The sequence below is a fragment of the Thermobia domestica genome, chromosome 15 (genome assembly GCF_964235325.1).
Source record: "Thermobia domestica chromosome 15, izTheDome1.hap1.1, whole genome shotgun sequence".
NCBI classification, from domain to species: domain Eukaryota; kingdom Metazoa; phylum Arthropoda; class Insecta; order Zygentoma; family Lepismatidae; genus Thermobia; species Thermobia domestica.
Window position 1 is genome coordinate 158780374 of NC_137468.1, and position 21264 is coordinate 158801637.

At 38.8% G+C, this 21264-nt stretch overlaps 1 protein-coding gene across 7 annotated transcripts in view; it reads right to left on the minus strand.

Annotated features, from left to right (window-relative positions):
- LOC145671318 (dual oxidase maturation factor 1-like) overlaps positions 1–21264 on the minus strand; it is a 712486-nt gene that overhangs the window by 445155 nt on the left and 246067 nt on the right. For 2 of the 7 annotated variants that reach the window (XM_081740313.1, XM_081740312.1), the window contains exon 2: positions 12136–12203. The exons of the other annotated variants lie outside the window; for them this stretch is intronic. The gene's annotated coding sequence lies outside the window, so the exon portion shown is untranslated. The remainder of the gene's footprint in view (positions 1–12135; positions 12204–21264) is intronic. 7 annotated transcript variants of the gene reach the window in all.

Below are 21264 nucleotides of genomic sequence, written 5' to 3' on the forward strand. Positions count from 1 at the left end.
CATATTCATTCCACTTTCAAGGTCCATTTTAACCCTCTTCCACTCATGCACAAAGCGACACAAATCATGTATAAAAAGTGTGAAGGAAACGACCTCATTTGATGGTGACGGAACAGCATTAAGTTATTCCGCTATACTTGTAGGCCATTTTGACCCATTTTTGTTGTCGCACTAAAGTGGAAATAGAAGCACTAAAGTGGAAATAGGAGCACAAAACGGTACAAAGCAGGCACTATACGATGCGAAAGAAACGACCCCCCAAATTCGATAGTGGCGGAACAATGGCTCTAGTTTCTCGGACCATTTTGACGCATTTCTGGTGATGCTCAAAACGTGGAAGTAGGCGAACAGAACGGTACAAAATACACACTAAACGATGCGAAAGAACCAACCCCGAAATTCGATAGTGGCGGAATAGTGAGCCATTTAACTCCCACTTTAAAGGCCCGTTTAACTCACTTCCGGTGACTACAAGACGAGGAAGTAGGCACAGAAAACTTTTTAAAAAATAATCACTAAACGATGCGAAAGAAACGACCTAGAAATTCGATAGTGTCGGAACAATGGGTCATTTTGGTCACATTTTGGACGTCCATTTTCACACACTTCTGGTGACGCGCAAAACGTGGAAATAAGAGCACGAAACGGCACGAAACATTCACTACTCGACGCGAAAGGAAGGACCACGAAATTCGGTAGGTATAGTGGTGGAGCAGTGGGTCATTTTCGTCCCACCTTCGAGGCCCATTTTGACCGTCTTCCAGTGACGCACAAAACGTCGAAATACGCGCACAAAAGGGTATGCAATGTGAAATTAACGACCTCGAAATTCCATAGTAGCGGAACTCTTGGTCATTTTCGTCCCATCTTGGAAGCCCATTTTGACCCACTTACGGTGACGCACAAAACGTGGAAATAAGGGCACGAAAATCCACTAGTCGATGCAAAAGGAAGGATATCGAAATTCAATAGTGGTGAAACTCTTGGTCATTTTCATCCCACCTTCGAGGCCCATTTTGACCATCTTCCAGTAACGTACAAAACGTCGAAATAGGCGCACAAAAGGGTACGCGATGTAAAATTAACGACCTCGAAATTCGATAGTGGCGGAACAGTGTGTCATTTTCGTCCTACCTTGGAAGCCCATTTTGACCCATTTCTGGTGACGCACGAAACGTGGAAATGGGGGCACGAAACAGCACGAAAATTCAGTAGTCGATGCGAAAGGAAGGATATCGAAATTCGGTAGTGGCGGAGCAGTGGGTCATTTTCGTCCCACCTTCGAGGCCCATTTTGACCGTCTTCCAGTGACGCACAAAACGTCGAAATAGACGTACAAAAGGGTACGCGATGTGAAATTAACAACCTCGAGATTTAATAGTGGCGGAACTCTCGGTCATTTTCGTCCCATCTTGGAAGCCCATTTTGACCCACTTTCGGTGACGCACTAAACGTGGAAATAAGGGCACGAAACGGCACGAAAATCCACTAGTCGATGCAAAAGGAAGGATATCGAAATTCAGTAGTGGCGAAACTCTTGGTCATTTTCATCCCACCTTCGAGCCCATTTTGACCATCTTCCAGTGACGTACAAAACGTCGAAATAGGCGCACAAAAGGGTACGCGATGTAAAATTAACAACCTCGAAATTCGATAGTGGCGGAACAGTGTGTCATTTTCGTCCTACCTTGGAAGCCCATATTGACCCATTTCTGGTGACGCACGAAACGTGGAAATGGGGGCACGAAACAGCACGAAAATTCAGTAGTCGATGCGAAAGGAAGGATATCGAAATTCGGTAGTGGCGGAGCAGTGGGTCATTTTCGTCCCACCTTCGAGGCCCATTTTGACCGTCTTCCAGTGACGCACAAAACGTCGAAATAGACGTACAAAAGGGTACGCGATGTGAAATAAACGACCTCGAGATTTAATAGTGGCGGAACTCTTGATCGTTTTCGTCCCACCTTGGGGACTCATTTTAACCCACTTCCCACGACGTACAAAACGGAAGTAGACGCACAAAACGGCACAAAACGATGTGAAGGAAACAATCTCGAAATTCATTGGTGGCAGAAGAGCAATAACTTGTTCCGCCATATTTGTAGGCCCATTTTGACCCACTTCCGGTGATGCACAAAATGTGGGAATAGGCGCATAAAGCGACACAAAACACGCACAAAAGATGCAGAACAAAGTACCTTGAAATTCGTTGGTGGCGGAACAAGTTAATGACGCCGTGAGCACCAATATAAGTATATACTGTAGTTCTTACCAGTTGGCGCGGTGGGTCAGTGGTAGAGCGTTCACCTCCGGTGCTTGAGGTCCCTGGTTCGATCCCAGCTCGCGCAGTTTGTACTTTGTGGTGGACAAACACCGTGCTCGTGGATTTTCTCGGGGTTCTCCCGTTTCCTCCCACTTTCTTCATTTCATTCATTTCCTATCATCACCGTCTCCTTTTGCCTATCCGGCATAAGCGTGAGACGTAAAACTAAAGATTTCTTATCATTTTTTGTAGTTCTTACCATCAAGGCTGAGAACTGCACGGTCCAATTTTTTAGCCAAAGTAGAAGCCCAACCGGAATAGTGATGTCAACCGACTCGGCTTGGTTCAACTGAGCGTACAGCTTGAGCTGGCTTGGTTGGGATTACCCATCGACTGGGCTCAATTGAGCCAATGGCTTGAACCGGCTCGGTAAAGACGAGTCATCGGCTCGGCTCGATTGGAGCCAATGGCTCGAACCAGCTCTGTTGAAACGAGTCCATAGGCTGGGTTCGAGTCAGCTCAACTGAGCCGATGGCTCGAACGGGCTCGGTTGGGGTAAGCAATCAGCTCAATTCGGCTCGGCTCGTGTGAGCCATCGGCTGGAGCTGGCTCGGTTGGATGAGCTGTTGGCTCGGCTTACTTCTCGGTTCGGCTCGATAAGTGAATAAGCTGTGAGCGAGCCGCTTGAGCTGTTGACAACCCTAAGCCCGGGTCGAGCAGTTTTGAACATGTTTGGCTGGAGTCCCATAACTTCTAACAATTTTTGGCTCGAGCCCGAATACTTGCTCCTCCTGAACTCAAACCAAGAACCTCGTGACCGATGTCCTTGCCTTCTGAAGATTTCTTGACGACCAAGATCGACAGTCAACTAATTTTTAGTATTCCGATACAAACCGCCTATATTCCATGTTTATACAGGTACACGGTGTTATAATGATAATTAATTATAGTAGTAGTAGTAGTATCATTGATTATTATATTGTCTATGTAGGTTACTTGAAGATAGTAGTACTTGGAACTACACAAAGGATTTAGCTCGAATTGGCTCGACTCGACTGGAAACTCGATCCGAATTCGAGTCGAGTTGGGGGAAATTTTTCGAGCCGAGATCTCAAGTCGAGCTCAAAGATGTCTGCTTCGAGTCGAGTCGAGTTTTAAAGAAAACTCGCTCGAACTCGCTGGTGCCCATTCCTATTGTATGCATGACGGGCATATAGAGTTCTTTCGAGGGGGATAGAACCATAAACATAATATATTTTAAAAAATACTTAGTTTCCTGGCTTTCTTCCCAGGGGGGGGGGGGAAGAGATGGTAGGTATCCAGCATTTCTTATAAGTACCTTATTTGAAATATATAAAACAGTAACAAGTGGACAACACAATACACACACATCTTCTTATCTTCAGTTTTAATTGCTGATTTCAATTACAATTAACAATTACAATTAACAATTACAAGTTTCAATTGTCAATTGCAATTAACAATTAAATGTTTCAATTGCACCCTTTGCAATTGACAATTAACAATTAAAAGTTTCAATTGCCTGGTGACCAATTAACAATTAACAATTGACGAAAATTTAATTGCAAATTTTATGATTGAATTCAATTGCAATTGAAATTAATTGTCAATTACAAATTGAAATCAATTGCAATTGAAATCAATTGCAATTGATTTTCAGAGCAATTACTTTCAATTGATTGATCAATTGCAATTGATTTCAATTGATTTTGCCCAACACTGACTCATAGGTATTTACTATTTTCTGCACTTTCCAAACACATCTCCCAATTGGTCCCTTCAACCAATCCAGCGGTTACAAACAAATTCCATTCAGAAACTGGTTTTCTCCACGAAATTAATTTTAAAACGTCATGATTAGTTAGTTACATATCCATTTTCAGTATTTATAGTACGGAAGGTATAACTTCGTTGGCTTCCTGCGAAAAGTTGCTGTGACGTTTATGGAAAGTGGCCAGCTTGGTTACTCGTGGCTCGCTGAACGCAGTAGACGATTGGTGGTGATTGGCTACCCTCTTACCACACCCCAGTGACGAGCAAGTCCAAGCGCGGGAAGCTAACAGCGTTATACCTTCTGGACCATAATAATCATATTGTGTGTTCTTAGTGAGAGGTACTGTTATTTTTAATACAATCCGGAAGCAAATTAAGTTACTTCTGTGGAGATATGGTTGTACTTAAAAAGATTAGGATTAGAATTATATTTTCTGGGTTTTCGGCATTTATGCCCGTGTTAGCTCGTCACATATATGAAGAATGACGTCCCTCGGCGGTAACACTGCCCGGGGAATTAGAGAGGAAGAAATGAATGGGGACGGGAGGAAAAGGCCTAGGACTATTATGTTAGGTACCATCACGGCATTTGTCTGAAAAGAATGAGGAAAACCCTCACTCAGGATGGCTGGCGGCTACACCTTTCCGACCGAGTTTCCCCACCGGGAATCGAACTCGAGATGTACTTAAGAAGAAACTTATTACGTAACCATTTACAGCATACATTCACGCAAAAACATCTTCTAGTGATACCTTTGTTTCTTTACAAAGAATGATTTGTTCTCATTCCCCAGCAATTCGAATACTGAGTCCAGTATCTCTATATTAGCCTACATTTACATTTATAACTAATGCATTTACTGTATACTTTATAGACCTACAACTACCAAATAAATTATGAGTAACTCCTTTAGCCTAGCCGGCATGATCGTGGGACGTAAAACTCAAAACCTCAAACTGTGAGTAATCTAAATTTGTGTAACTTCCTTGTAACGGATACCTCTCATTTAGGACAAATAATAATAGTGTCCCATCGGTGTCCTCTATTCAGAGGCTAAACTGTACCAACTTACATAGTATCTTATTAAGCTGATGACAATGAGATATGCAAATGTAAATCAGTATGAGAATTACGTTATTGATATTGAGCGAATTGAGGTCCACTGACATTAACGTTACATAATTGAATAACATGAGATCCAAGAGGACACTAGAAGTGTGAAGGTTCTGAAAACTCAATTTTATTTTTCTATTACTTCTATAAACATAAATCTTGTATTAAGATTCACAACATAGCATCTTTAAATATATTTGTCCAAAAGAACAAAAATATATTTCATATCCAACCAAGGAGGTTATAAAATAGAGGATCTGCCTATATATATCTTCATCCTATTAAATTAATGAAGCCAAAAATAAACAACAAGCATCGGCAAGTCTGATTGGCTTCTCCCGCTTTCGCCATCGTCTGATTGGCTACTTTCGTTTCCGCCATGATTGTTGGTTCAAAACATTGCGATCTTATTGGGCGGAGTGGGCAGAGTAGGGGTGGCGAAACTGTGACGTATGGCTTCAAGGTTTTGTTGTAAGGGCAGATCCTCTATTTTATAAGATCATTGTATCCAACCCATTTTTTTATCAGTTAACTACATTTTTCATTAGCTTCTTCGTCACCTTTTTAAAAACTCGGCATGCGTATAAAATTAAACTAGTTTCGCCTTGCTTCCAACACGTTCAGTAATTCAATATAAGACAATTTGGGGGTCACAGTGGATCAGTGGTAGAGCGCTTACTTCTGGTGCGTGGTATTCCTGGTTCGATCTCCGGCCTAGTAAATTTGTGGTGGACAACATCGTGTTCGTGGGTTTTCTCGGGATACTCTCGTTTCCTCCACATTATCATTCCACCAACTCTTCCATAATCATTCACTTGCCTTAATACTCCGTCTCCCTTAGCTTAAAGGGCATAATCGTGGGACGTTAAACTCAAAAATTTCATTTCAATCTGTTTTCCAATATAAGACAATGACACCCTGTTCCCCCTGCCAAATATACAAAATATGATTATTTGACAATAGTAATGAAGTAGAAACATTAAACCAATCAAGTTAGAAACAATAACCAAGTTGGTTATATCATTGTCTAAGATACTCGTACCTAACCTTTGCGAATGTGTTTCAGTACATAGGATTGAAAGTATCTTACATTGTGTACATATAATGTAAGACGTTGCAAATCCATACATGACTTCCTTATACGCACTTAGTGTAACGTCGCATAGTGGAACGAAAGCACTTAATTCTTAGCAAAAAGTAGAAATGCACAATATGAAGCAGAAACATCGTAACAAGACCAATTACTTCGGTGTGTCCAGTAGCTACAATAATGTATTCAATATGGTAAAATAAAGATGTGGACATAAAATAAATTTACAAGCAAACAACAACAAAAAATCAGTTTTTAGGTGGCGCGCATCAAGATGCATTAGGCCCTATATGAACATGTTTTTGAAAGTGTAAAAGAACATTCGTGGACTGAAATGTTTATGTTATTTCGACATCATTTCATTAAAAATACAGAGTTTTACATCACAAAAGAGAATATTCCTTATATACGAGTCTAAATTATATTACAAATTATATGATTGGCATAAACACGCGTGTGGGTAATATGCTTCGATTTGGCAATTTATTATTGGCTTACATTCTTGCGTGTGAACGGAAAAAGTGTAATTATGCAGTTCACAACTGAAAAATAATAAAATTATAGAAAATTTCTTGCTTCTTAAAATTATTTCGAAGTTCTGGAGTCGTATATTCGCTATGTTATACATTCGCTGTCATATATATATGACAATGAAGATGCAAGGACGCTTTAATACATAAAAATTATCTCATCACAAGTTCTCGATATGAATATATTATCAGATATATTAAACATATTCCGCCTTATGCAGAGTCGTTTTGACGTATGATTAGTGTCATACTAAAGGCCTGACTACTGCAGGAAATATATGTTAGTCGAACTCTTTACTATGGCACTAATCACGCGTCAGAACGACTCGACATAAGGCCTATTATGATTTACATGCATCGATAATCTGTTCAAGTTGTTTTATATATTGCATCATGCAATATGTGGACTCATTTCAGGGCTTTCATTGGAACACTCTGAGCTGGAGCGAGTGGAGCTCATTACAGTTGATTCCAATCTCACTTTTGTGCACACATCACAAAAAAACAAAATACTGAATTTATCAATACCATTTTTAATATGGTGCTAACTTATAGTCCGTAAATTGTTTAGAAAATATTGGCGTTTGAAAATTTCGCCACCATTAAAATCAGATATGGTTGATCAGAGTTTATTTCTGCGGGTGAATGCCCGAGAAGTACGACTATATGCTGGGAACAAGATGGGGCCTGGGAGCGAAGCCCCCAATGAGATCTGGGAACAAAATTCCCAGAATTGACTTATGTTCAACTTTGTCAGTGCGTGCATGTCGATCACACGTCTAATAACCTAACACTTGCTCTCATATTCGTCCCAGCTGAATTCAAAAGCAGCACTACATGCAGAATAAGTTTTTCCTAAAACATTTTCATGCGCTATATTTCCCAAAAGTGCAAATGTGTGCAGGTTTTTTCTTTGCATACAGTAAGAACAATGTTTCCACTAGAATATATTAAAAAATCACAGATATGATATGCCATGTTTTCTACAAAATGACATTCTATCATTTGGACATAGTTTATATGCTCTCAGTGCCACAGCATTTTCCAAACCTGATATTGTGTAGTACTATTACACCACATCAACATTCTAAATACACAAAATTATATATATATGTGGGTCGTGTCACCATGTTTATCATCCGCTGGAAATTTATACGCGCTGTACGGATAATCACATTCATAGTGAACTTTCTATCGTCTGTCACTAATCAGCATCTCTCCGTCTTCGGCGAATAACTAAGTTTAGGCGTGCAATGAGGACATTGTAAGCTGCTACCAGTTCTTTTCCTGCACACTACCTTATGTGTATACTAGGGATGGGCAAAACCGGTTTTTATAAAAACCGAAAACCGGTTTCTATAAAAACCGAAACCCGAAAAACCGACATTTCGGTTTTCTCCAAAACCGGTTCGGTTTTTCACTGAAACTGGTTTCGGTGAAAACTTTTCGAAGACACACAAAACTATTTCTGTGGAAATGGATTCGGTTTTCGAAGAACAACGAAACACCATTCTGGTCAGAAATAGAACAAATTTTGAAAAAAACAACGGAATCGGTTTTGAAGAAAACCGAAACCGGGCCATCTAAAAAACCGAACCGGTTTTGGAGAAAACCGATAACCGGTTTCGGTGAAAAACCGAAAAACCGGTTTTTCTGCCCACCACTAGTGTATACTATTAAGGTTTCATTATAACAAATTATTTCGAGTCAATCTTTTACTTCACTTTTCGGGTTTTTGCTAAGAATTGCATGGGTTGGCCCCACTATGCGTCATCCAAATTCACCTCCGACGACGAATGGAAGGATATGAGGGTACAAGGGACAACTATATGGGAAAATTAAAATACGGTAGTTAAATTGGGTTTACTAAACATTGTTAGAGTCATCAAGTCTAGAAGGCTCAGGTGAGCTGGTCACGCAGCCAAAATGGAAGAAAGTAAGAAGGTTTTTAAAGTTTTAACTGGAAGTCTGATTGAAAAACGACCACTAGGAAGACCTAGTTGCAGATGAGAGGACATATTAAGACGGATCTTGCAGAAATAGAAATACAAAGTAGAAAGTAGAAACTGAATCCAGTTAGCGAAGAACGGAAGTCAATGAAAGCTTTCATTAAAGCGGGATTACACCTTTGTGTTCCATACGTCATAGAGTTAGTTGGTTAGTTAGTGTTTTTTTTTTTTTTTTTTTTAAGTTAAAATGGGTGATGGTGAAAATTAGAAACTAAAAGCTAATAGTTACCAAACTAAATGGTAATGCATATTCTTAATTGAAAAATTGAAGCAACTATCCAATTTGTATTGGCGTTATGTATTCGTATGGAAATTTACAAATCTTTAATTCTAATATTCTGTTAGTTATTCTGGAAGTAAAATTAATACGTTGTCTTATTGGGATTCTGAAACAGAAACCAGGAGATGCATGATAAGGAGATTTAATTTTACAACCCAACAAATGAGCTGCAGCCACGATCTTTAGAGAGGTTGAGCGGACAGATGACTCAGTGGTCGAGCGCTTAGCTTTGTTACATAGGGTCTCTGGCTCGATCCCTTGATAAGTAAGTTTGTGATGTTTATGGGTTTTCTCGAGATGCTCCCAATTCCTTCCATATTTTCATTCCACCGATTTGTCCATCATCATTCATTTGCCTTAAACATTCGTCTCTCTTAGACTAAGTCCTAGGCTAGTTGAGAAAGCGTTACCTCCTGTAGCGAACGCGGCCAAAGTGGCTATTCAGTAATTTTACTTTCACCAGATGTGTAAATCATACTGTGAGCCAGTCAGGGTTTCCAGGTCTTTTTGCCAGGTCCAGGTGTGTAATAGCAGAATTCCAATACTCTGCACAAACCATCTTCCAAGCAGCTGTTTCTTGCTACAATCACTTTGCCTGGCAACACGTCTTTCCTTTTTTTCCCTTCCTTTTGAAATCTTTTAAACAGCAGGCGGTCTATTGTTCCGACCCGCACCAAATACGCTCGAGGTGACGTTTTCTCAGCGATTTTATTGCTTTCGCGTTTATGATTAGCTATCTACATTTAAATACATGGTCAGCGTATTCCAAGAGTACGAATGAGCAATAAATACGCTTTGCGATCGCCTCAAATAGCCGGGTACTAAAGGCCATAATCGTGGGAAATCAAACTGAAAACTTTGACTTTTAGAGAGGTTGAGAACAACTGTTGAAAGATAGGCTACACAAAGAAGCTCATAAACGCTTTTTGTTTTGTTTAACGTTTAACGTAATTACGAAGAAGATCACTCAGGCGAGAAATACTAAACGAAGGTCTACCGCATTAGCAGTCCCAGATTGGATGTCAAACCTTTACGTTCCACAGCAATACGAGTAGTCCTTCCATCCTTGACGCTGAAAGCAGTTCATCCATAAACAAGCACAGAGACCTTCTCTCTCTTCGTTTGTATCGTCCCAAATTGAATTTTCTTTCTCTCGTAGTAGAGTGTGTTTTTCAACATTTCACAACCTTGAATGACAGCTGGGAGAAACGAACTAATGGTGACAAATATTTTCTTTCTTTTATTATTGATATTCCGACGAAAGTTTATACAGGATGTTTCAAAACAACACCGACAACGTTTGAAAGGTGATACCGGACACCAAGATAAGACAAAAAGTATAGACAACTTGGGTGCACAAATGCTTCCTTTCGAAGTTATAAGCTGCCGAAAACATGAAAAATATGAACTTTAAAGCTCCATAGTTCCAAAACTATGGGACCTATTGAAGTCGGATTAAGACTTCACTTAGGAACTCATATGAGCCCCATCCAAATATCCAAGTTTCAAAATCCTAAGGTACTCACACAACAGTTTCTATAGAGGGAGTTTGGCTGCGGGTACATAATTTGAAGTACTCACCAACTACCTCTATAAAAAATCGTTGCGGAAGCACTGCAGGATTCTGAAACATGGATATTTGGATAGGGCACATATAAGTTTCTAAGTGAAGTCTTGACCCGACTACGATAAGTCCCATAGTTTTTGATCTACGGACCTTTAAAGCTCAATTTTTCATGTTTTCGGCAGCCTACAACTCCGAATGGAAGCATTTGTGCACCCAGGTTGGTCTATACTTTTTGTCTTATCTTTTTGTCAAGAATCACCTTCCAAACATTGTTTTGAAACACCCTGTATGTTTTCATTACATTATGGGGAATAAAGAGAGATAAACATATGATGGAAATGATAAGGGTACAGAATAATGAACTTTTATAATAAGCTACACGCCAACAAACCCAGACATGGAAGGAAATATTGATTAATGTGGAATCCGAACCACATGAGTTCCAGCCGGGTACAATACATCTAATTATAGGATAGGCTACGGAGAATGTGAAATATATTATGTACATAAATAAACGTAAAAAATGAAAATGAAATGAAATCTTTCAGTTGAACGTGGACGTCCACGTTTACGCCTATCAGGCTAAGAAAGACGGGTGATTAAGGCAAGTGAATGATGATGGAAAACTTTGTGGAATGATAATGTGAGAGGAAACGGAAATACTCCGAGAAAATCCACGGATATGATACGATGGTGCCTATCACAAACTTACTTAGCCGGAGATCGAACCATGGACCCCGTGCACCAGAGGAAAGCACTCTGCCAATTCTTTAAAAGTTAACTGATTCATCGAACGTGCTTCATTAACTTGCTATTACTAGGTTTTTAACTAATTTTACTCGTTTTCCCAGCAATCTAGAACGAAAGGGACACAAACACAGAAACATCGAGGACAGTTAAAATTCCAAAGGATCTCCCACCGGGAATCGAACACGAGACTCCATACACCTAAGGCGCACGTGGTAGCCACTAGACCAGCATGAAGGGCAACTCACTGAGCCACCGTGCCCCTTTAACTGAAGAAATACAAAAAAATTATAAATCAAATTCAGGACTACGTGAATCGGTTGTGAGAGTTTTAACCATTACACCTCAAAACAAAAAAAACTAAATGGAATACGCATAGTTGTGAAAAACCGTATTTCATTTCTGACTTTTATTTATTTTATTACTATTATTATTATTTTTTCAAGACTGACCTCTAGTGGTATCTAAATAGATATACTATGCCTTCATTATGCCAAATGAATTGATTTAGAACTTTGACCGTGCATAACTTAGGAATCAGAAGTCTGTACACCATATATATATATATATATATATATATATATATATATATCACATCCTTTTATAGCAAATCAAGATCAACCGTCTGGGATATCGATCCATCCCTGCCAATTAGAAATCAGATCAATAAACCTAAATTCTATGACGATTAGATACATCTGACAAAACAGTTTACTAAAAGTGTTCATATGTGATACTTACATACTTTTTACTTATTTCTTTACAAGGTTGAAAACATCTCATAAACAAGAAGGACGTGATTAACTTACCTAGAAAAAAAAAGAAAGAATAAAATAATTATTATTCCAGCATAAATAAAAGAAAAACAAAAACAAACAAACGCAATATTAATAGCGAACACTCAATTAAAGCATTTTCATTTTTTTCTAAGAAGCAGGAGGAAAAGAATTATTATTATTATTATTATTATTATTATTATTATTATTATTATTATTATTATTATTATTATTATTAGTTATTCTGCTTTTTGGCAGGCTCTGGGACTAATGACTTTTTTTTTTTTCAATTTTAGGTTTAGGCCTGGAAATGTTTCTTCCACATTTCTAGATTTTCACTTTCTTCTTTCAACTCCCAACATTTTCTTCTATTTCTCAAATCATCGATCAGTTGTGTTCTTCCTATTCCTCGCTTTACTTCCATCTTTCCTTCTATGGCGGTATGAAGAAGAGAATTTCTTCATGTGTCCAATCAAATTGGCCTTCGTACGAAGGATGTTGGCTAAGATGTAGCCTCTTCTCTCCTACCCGTTTTAAAACATCTTCATTTGTTATTATTTCTGTTCATTGTATATTTTCCATCTTCTTCCAACACCACATTTCGAAGCTCTTTAAATATTTCTTCCCTAACTTGCGTAACGTCCAAGTCTTTGAACTATAAAGTCCAATACTTCATATACAGCACCTGACCAACTTTTTCCTAAGTCTAATATTAAAGCTATTAGTTAAGAGTGATCTTTACTTATTGAATGCTCCTTTGGCTATGGCAATTCTCGATCTGATCTCTATAGTGCAGTAGACGTGTTTCGTCAAAGTACTTTCCAAATACTTGAATTATCGACCTCTTCAATTTCTCTTTGTTCTATTCTGATCCGTACGAGCACGTTTCGACGAGATACTCTCATCAGTTTCGATTTTTCGATGTTGATTTCCACTCCATGTTAACTATTTTGTCAATCATCTCCTGTAGTTTTCCTTCGATTTTAGCTATAATAACCATCACTGATCTTGTTAATGATCTGGCCCCCAATCTTGAAGTTTCCAAGTCCCATTAATGCTTCTTTCATTTACAATCAGTTAATGATGACAAGATCAAACACCGATCTTCTATAATAGAAAGATATGCTGCAGTTGGAGCTGGTCTGGCTCAGTGATAGAGCGCTCATATCATATGCGTGAGGTTACTGGTTCGACTCCATTTCGCACGAAGTGAGATTTGTAGTGGATGTGGGTTTCCTTTAAATTTTCTCGTTTCCCCCACTTTTTTCGTTCTACCTTTGCATTCATTATTATTATCGCCCTCTCCATTAGATTTCGTGCAAAATCATGGGACGTTAAACTATTTTTAAAAAAGCTTTAAAATGTGGTTCAGAAATATCTAATTTAATACTAACTTATGTGAGGTAATCTACAAAATCCCGAGCCTTTTACGCACGATATGGAGTTAGTGTCCAAATCTCAGGATATATAAGTCGCTGCAGGTTGGGTCTAAGTCATTTGACAACTGATAGTTGAAGCTAGTAAATGTGCAAAAAGTATCACAATTCTTATACAGGGTGACTACTAAAATTCCAAAATGAAATTTCGAGACTTTTTCGTGCCCTTTTCTTTACCAAACCATAAACTTTTGTAACATTCTCAAGAGCGAATTTGGGTGCGAATTAGGCCGAATTTTCATGCATGTGATAGAAGCGTGCTTTGCTTGCGATTTAGTAGTGTCTAAAGCCGACTATAGACATGTTTAGTGGTGAATTTTCACGTTTAACCAACAAAATTTTCCAGTCTGTACTTATATTTGCATAGATTTTTAAAAATCGTGAGCCAAAAGTTAAATTTCGTGACCGTTTTATGATTTCTTGACTTTTTTCATGACTTTTGTGACTTTTGTGACCGATAGACACCCTGTTATAATCAGAGATAAGATACTACGCTGCGAAGCTGAGTGAACTTTCCGTAAAACTGCGCTACAACTTACAATTTTATTTTGATAAAGACGCAAACGCAGTGCAGACCTGTGAAGAAATTTTTGTTATTCATGGGCAAAATGTACATTATCAAAAACAGCAGCCCAGAGACGATTCAGTCACTTTCCTTTTGGAAATTTCGATGTCCAAGATGCTACTCGCAGTGGGCAGCCAATCACGGTAAAAATGGATGATCTTGGGACAAATTCGTGCAAGACCGGCATGTACACAGTCATAACATCGCTAACGACATTAATATCCTTCACCAAACAGTGTTAAACCATTTGAAGTAAGTCAGCTACAAAACGAAGCTCGAAGTTTGGATTTCACATGATTTGACTCGAAACATTTATTCTATCGAACTTTTATCTGTGAATCTCCACTGAAACGTAACGAACTCCAGCCATTTCTGAAGTGGTTGCTCTCGAGTGATAAAAAGTGGATAACCCACGACTAAAATGTGCGATAAAATTCAAGGCCGAAGTGGTATGAATCTCCAAAGTCTATGACAAAGGCCATACTGACACGCAGGAAAGTTATATGTGCGTTTGGTGTGATTGGAAGGTAATTAGACCATCACAAGCTGCTGTCGCCCGACAGAACGATAGACTACAACTTGTATTGTCGACAACCAGTGCGAGCGCACCTAGCAATTCAAAAGAAACGGCCAGAACTGGACAACAGAAAGGGTGTCTGTATACTATTCTGACAACGCCAGATCGCATACATATTTAACGACCCGCCAGAAATTGAAAGAGCTTGCTGGTATGTTTTAATATATCCACCATATAGCCCGAACCTGAAATCGTCAGAATGTCATTTGTTTCGGTCTTTGAAGAACTCCTTGAATGTTGTTAAGTTCATTTTAAAAGAGTTCTATGTAAACCATATGTCACCATATTTTCACCCGAAACCACTGAAGATCTACAGGAACGGGTTTATGGTATTGGTGGGAAAATAGCAGATCATCGACCAAAATAGTGCGAATGTGGTTTCGTAAAGTTATTTTCAAATCACAATTATTGTATTTCAAATTTTCATTTCCAAAATATCAATACTTTTTAGACAGTGAAATAGTTGTCATAAATGAAATTATCCCTGGTGAGTCATAAAATATTCAGTTAAGTGTTTAACATACATACATATATATATATACCGGTATATAGTGGCGGATCCAAGGGGGCTATAGGGGCTATAGCCCCCCTTGACGCTCAGGTATACACTGGATAAAGTGGGCTTCAATCCTGCTTTACACTGGATAAAACGGCAAAATATGGCGTAGCCCCTCCCTTGATCATATCCTGGATCCGCCCCTACAAGAACCACCCGAGCGATCTCGATCAAATTTTCAACATAGATGAGGTTCGGACCTGGGATGGTTTTTATCAATTCACTTTGAAGGTGCAACTTAGCGGGGGGGGGGGGTGATGTTTAAAAATGATCGAAAATGACCGATCTTAGTGCCGAATCCATAGTTTTCGGGATCGCTACGACGAATAGTGACACTTGTGATGTCGTTTTATTTTAATTCAGCGAAGAGGGTAATCAACACTAATAATTAATATAGGCTATTAGAATTGGTAATGTACAGGACAGAAAATTAATTGATTGATGTGTATTTACGATATTTGAAGCAACGAGGCCATACAGGACAGACCTACAGAGTTGAAATGGCATTCCCACCTTTATACCAGTGACACATCGGACAGTTGCTCAACTCAGCTCATACAAAGCTAGCTGAGCTGTTTAAGCCTTTGTTGCTAAACTTGGACAGTAATATGCTTTGTTCAAATTGTCAATATGAAACAACATCTGTAACATCTGTAATGTGATCACCCATCAATGCTCATTTACCAATATGCCTACTGGTGGACGGAATACCTCCTAGTGACTAGTAGAGATGCGCACGAGTCAAGTCGAGTCGAGATTTAAACCTGTCTCGACTCGAAAATATGTTTCTATCTCGACTCGACAGTTTGTTTCGACTCGACTCGAATTCGAGACAAGATGTCTCCAAATTCGAGTCGAGACAAAATATACAGGTTAAAATATACGCACACATCAGCCAGAACATTGTGACTACCTACCTAATTATCAGTATGTCCACCTTTGGCGCGGATAACAATGCGACTGGTCTTTGTATGGACGCAATGATTCTTGGTAGGACGCTGAAGAGAGTTGGCACCACATGTGCCTAATTCCCGTAAATTTTGGGGAGGGAGCGATGCGTTCTGACGTTACTTTCAATCACATCCCAGATGTGTTCAATTGGGTTCAGATCCGGCGAGTTGGGTGGTCAGCACATCACTTGGAACTTGCCCCTGTGTTTCTCGAACCACTCCATCACATCTCTAGCCTTGTGACATGATGCATTATCTCTTCGAAAAATGCCACTACCGTTGGGAAATATGGTCGTCATGAAGGGGTGTCTGCAAGCAGTGTGGGATACGCCTCGGCCGTCATGATGTCTTGCTCGAGGTCTTCTAGACATATGGGTGCTCACGTGAATGTTCCCCAGAGCATAATTAAGCCCCTGACAGCTTGTCTCCGTCCCACAGTACAGCTGTCAAGGAGCTGTTCCCTTGGAACACGACGGATTCGCACCCTCCCATCGTCGTGATGAAGAAGGTATCGGGATTCAGACAATGTAATACTCTGCTACTGCGCCATGGTCCAGTGGCGATAGTCACGTGTTCATTTCAGTTGTAGTTGCCGATGTCATAGTTCAACATAATATTTAAAATTATATAAAGATTTTCGAGACATTCGAGTCGAGTAGAGATTTTTACGAGCAGTGTCTCAACTCAAAAATTCGAGTCGAGAAATATGTCGGTGTTAACTTTCGCACATGGATAAGTCGTCGGCTGCGGAGGCCCATCGTTTGGAGTGTTCGGTGCACTGTGTGTTCAGACACACTTGTACTTTGCCTAGCATCAATGTCTGATGTTAGTTCCGCCACAGTTAGCTGCCTGTCCTGTTTTACCAGTCTACCCAGCCTACGACGTCCGACATCTGTAATGAGGTGGGAGGCGCCCAACCGCTCGACGTTTGGACGTCATTTCCGCTTGGTTTCGCTACTTCTTGCAGACACTCACCACAGCATTCCTCGAACACCCGACAAGTCCTGCAGTTTCCCCAATTCTAGTGCCGAGTCTCCGGTCCATTACAATTTGCCCTCGGTCAAACTCAGATAGATCGCGCGCCTTCCCCATTTCACTAATTAACTGAATTGAGCTGAAAATTAAATCTTGATCTCGAAACATTAACTATGAAGTTTATGTGTTCTGTACATTTCTATGCTGGAATTGGTTTCAAGCCTGTTTCTGAGTGAACACTTTCTTCAAAATAATATTAAAAATTGTAGAAAATTTTCGAGAATATACGGGTCGTGTCGAAATTTTTTACGAGTAGTCTCGACTCGACTTGTGTCTCGACTCGAATTTTCGAGTCGAGAAATACGTTTGACTCGACTCGTCTCGAATTTTACAAAGTGTGTCTGGACTCCAATGTTAAATGAAAATGCAACATTGCCATTAATAGAGGGGCTGAGGAGGGGACAACGGGGCGAGAGGTGGATAAGTTTTGTAAGAGTATGGTGAACGAGGGCATGTTTGAAATGGGGGTTGGCCATCGACGCGTTAGTGTAAAAGACAGTAACTTCATTCACTTACTGAGTTGTGGGTCCAGGTAAATGGCAACGTTGCATTTTCATTTAACATTGGGGCCATAAAGAATGTACAGCCCGAACGGCTCGTCTGATTTAAAAAATTACTTCACTTTAGATTGAAAATATCATGTTTTGGAACGGTTTCCCTCTTACCGTTTGCTGTATATATATTGATAGATAGATAGATAATATAAATATAGATAGACAAAGAATGAAGGAACACTATTCTATATCTATAATTTGTCTTATATTAGCCATCTTTTCCCTTAAATTTCCTTCATACATCCCTTCCATATTCCATCAATTGACCCTTTTTGTTCCAGCTCCTCCTTTGGAAAAAAGAACGCGTTCTGGGGGAGGAGGAGATGTTAATGCCTAGGTTGAGAAGCATTGCTATATGGGACCCCGAAATAAACATGAAAATAAAATCAGAGTAATACTAATAATAATGGTTATTATTTTTAATTACAATACAACGATACAAGAAAGTCAATGTAAGAACAGTATATTTTAGTTGAATAGTACTAGTACTACCTTCTACGTAAATAACATATCATTCTGATTGTTTATGCAAAAAAAAAATGAATTAAAATTTAAAAAACAAAAAAATATTGTCTTTTCTTGGAATTAGTTCCAAATTCTTTTCTTTCTTTTTTTTTTCAAGCTTGGATTCGTCGCATAATTTATTGTGTTTTGGGTGAAAAAACAAGCAGTAAAAATAAATTGAGAAAGAAAAAAATAAGGTTACGTTTCGCTGAAACCATTTTATTGCGTAATGTGAAAGTGAAATTTCGGTTTCAAGGAACACGGACGCAATTAACCGCGCGCGTGTGTGTGTATGTTTAGCAGAGATAAGACGGAAAAACTGATGCAAAAGGGAAATGAACATTTGGATCACAATGTTACAAAAGTTAATTTTATGATTTTTAAAAATAATTTAAAATGAAAAAAATAACATCTGAAATAAAATTCTACTGTACAATATTATTAGTATTTAACGAAAAGAACTATGTAGAGATGTGACATATACTAATCGATTGATCTTGAAATGAAAATGAAATGAAATTTCTGAGTTTTACGCCCCACGGTTATGCCAGTTAGGCTAAAGGAGACAGTGATGATGAGAGATGAACGAAATGGTGGAATGATCAAAGTTGAAGGAAACGGGAGAACCCCGAGAAAACCCACGTACACGGTGTTTGTCCACCACAAAGTTCACTTGGCAGGAGCAGGGTTTGAACCCGTTACCCCAAGCACCAGAGGTGATCGCTCTACCACTGAGCCACCGCGGCCCTCGATTGATCTTATTAAACTGATCAAAATGACATGGTTGAGTATGAAACCTTGTGGTACTCTTTGTAATCTTAAAAATTGATGATGTACAAAAAGTGTGCCACATATTGAGGTGAAAATGGTTCTGAAATATGTCCTCATATGCTCTTCAGTATAACACTACGAAAGCGATAACACATAACATTACTAATGAAATTCAAATTATAGTCTGAAAGTATAATTAACTCTCAGATATTATTAATTTCTGGTTAACTAAAATATTGTCCAAATATAATAGAGTCGATAAATGCAGAGAAAACTAAATATATGAAAATTCACCAGGATCGTAATACTCCAAATTATGGATACGTCAAAAATATCAAACGATACTTTCGACAAAGTAGATACTTTCAGGTATCTAAGGACCAATATTTGCAGACCAAAACCATATGCACGAAGAAATTAAATGTTGATTGAAAGCAGGGAATTCGTGGTTATTCAGTTCAAAAAAATCTATTGTCTTCGCGAATTCTGCCGAATCTTTTAAAATATAATTATACCTGTAAAACGATAATCATGCCTGTTGTGCTGTATGGTTGCGAAACATGGTCGCTTACTCTGAGGGAAGAACGCAGACTGAAAGTATTTGAGAATAAAATCTTGAGGTGAATACTCGGACCCAAGAGAAATTTCCTCGAAATTGCACAACGAGAAACTGCATAACTTATACCGTTTACCAAACATTGTTTGGGTCATCAAGTTTAGGAGGCTCAGGTGGGTAGGTCATTTAGCCAGAATGGAAGCAATCAGGAACATTTTCAAATTTTAACTGAAAACTCAATCAGAAAACGACCATTCCTTATTTCTAACGTCCAGGTTGGCTGATGCTGATAATAATAATAATAATAATAATAATAATAATAATAATAATAATAATAATAATAATAATAATAATAATAATAATAATAATAATAATAATAATAAAATCACATTTGAGTTTAACATCCAACGATTATGCCCCTTAGGCTGAGGGAGACATTCTAAGGATATAGAATGAGGATGGAAGAATTGGTAGAATGGAGTTGTGGAAGGAAACAAGAGTATCCCGAGAAAACCCATGGACACGATGTCCACCATAAACTTACTTGGGCGGGGATCGAACCAGGGACCCCACGCATTAGAAGTAAGCGTTGTACCACTGAGCCTCCTAGACTTGATGACTCTAACAATGTTAGGAAAACGGCATAAATTATTCAGTTCCTAGTTACAAAGTTTCCACCGTTTCCTATTCCCGTTCCTCTTGGGTCCGAATACTCATCTCAAGGTTTCCAAACACCTTCAGTCTGCTTTCTTCCCTCAGAATAAGTGATCATGTTTCGTGATCATACAACAAAAGCTTTAAACTCCTCGACAGAATTCACGAGGAAAAAATTTTTTTGAACTCAATTAACAACACGAATTTGCTGCTTTCAATCGGCATTTAATTTCCTCATTAATGTGGGTTTGGTCTGTTAATATCGATTCTAGATACTTGAAAGCATCCAGTTTGTTGAAAGTATTACCTGATATTTTAACGTGTCCATAATTTGCAGTATGAAATCAATTTTAAAAGGAAGTTAAAATCAAACCTTGAAAATTGTCATTTATTTCTAACTTCCTTACTATAGGACTTCGTTTCTCATACTTCTCTTTGCTTCTTTTGATTTTTATTTAAAACAGGACTAATTTTATTAGATAGAGTCCATGGGAGGGGGCGCGATGGCTCAATGATTGAGCATTCACCTCTGATCCTCAGGGTCCCTGGTTCGATCCAGTTCGCGGCAATTGGGCTTTGAGGTGGACACACACCGTGCGTGTGGGTTTTCTCGCGGTTCTCCCGTTTCCCTCCACTTTCTTCATTCCACCATCTTCATTCATTTCTCATTATCACCGTCTCCTTTAGACTACACGGTATAAGAGTGGGACACAAAACTGAAAAATTTCCAATCATAAATATGGTTTAAATGTTGTTACATCAGACCATTCGTGGGCTTCTTGCCATGTGAAAGGATTCTGATGACTTCGAGATGAAAATAAGAAAATAAAATCAGGGCATCAATTTTGTACACAAATTTAGAAAACGAAACGATTAGAATCTTGAGACGAGAAAAGAAAACTTCGTCTTGTGGGCACCACCAAACTGAGAAATAAA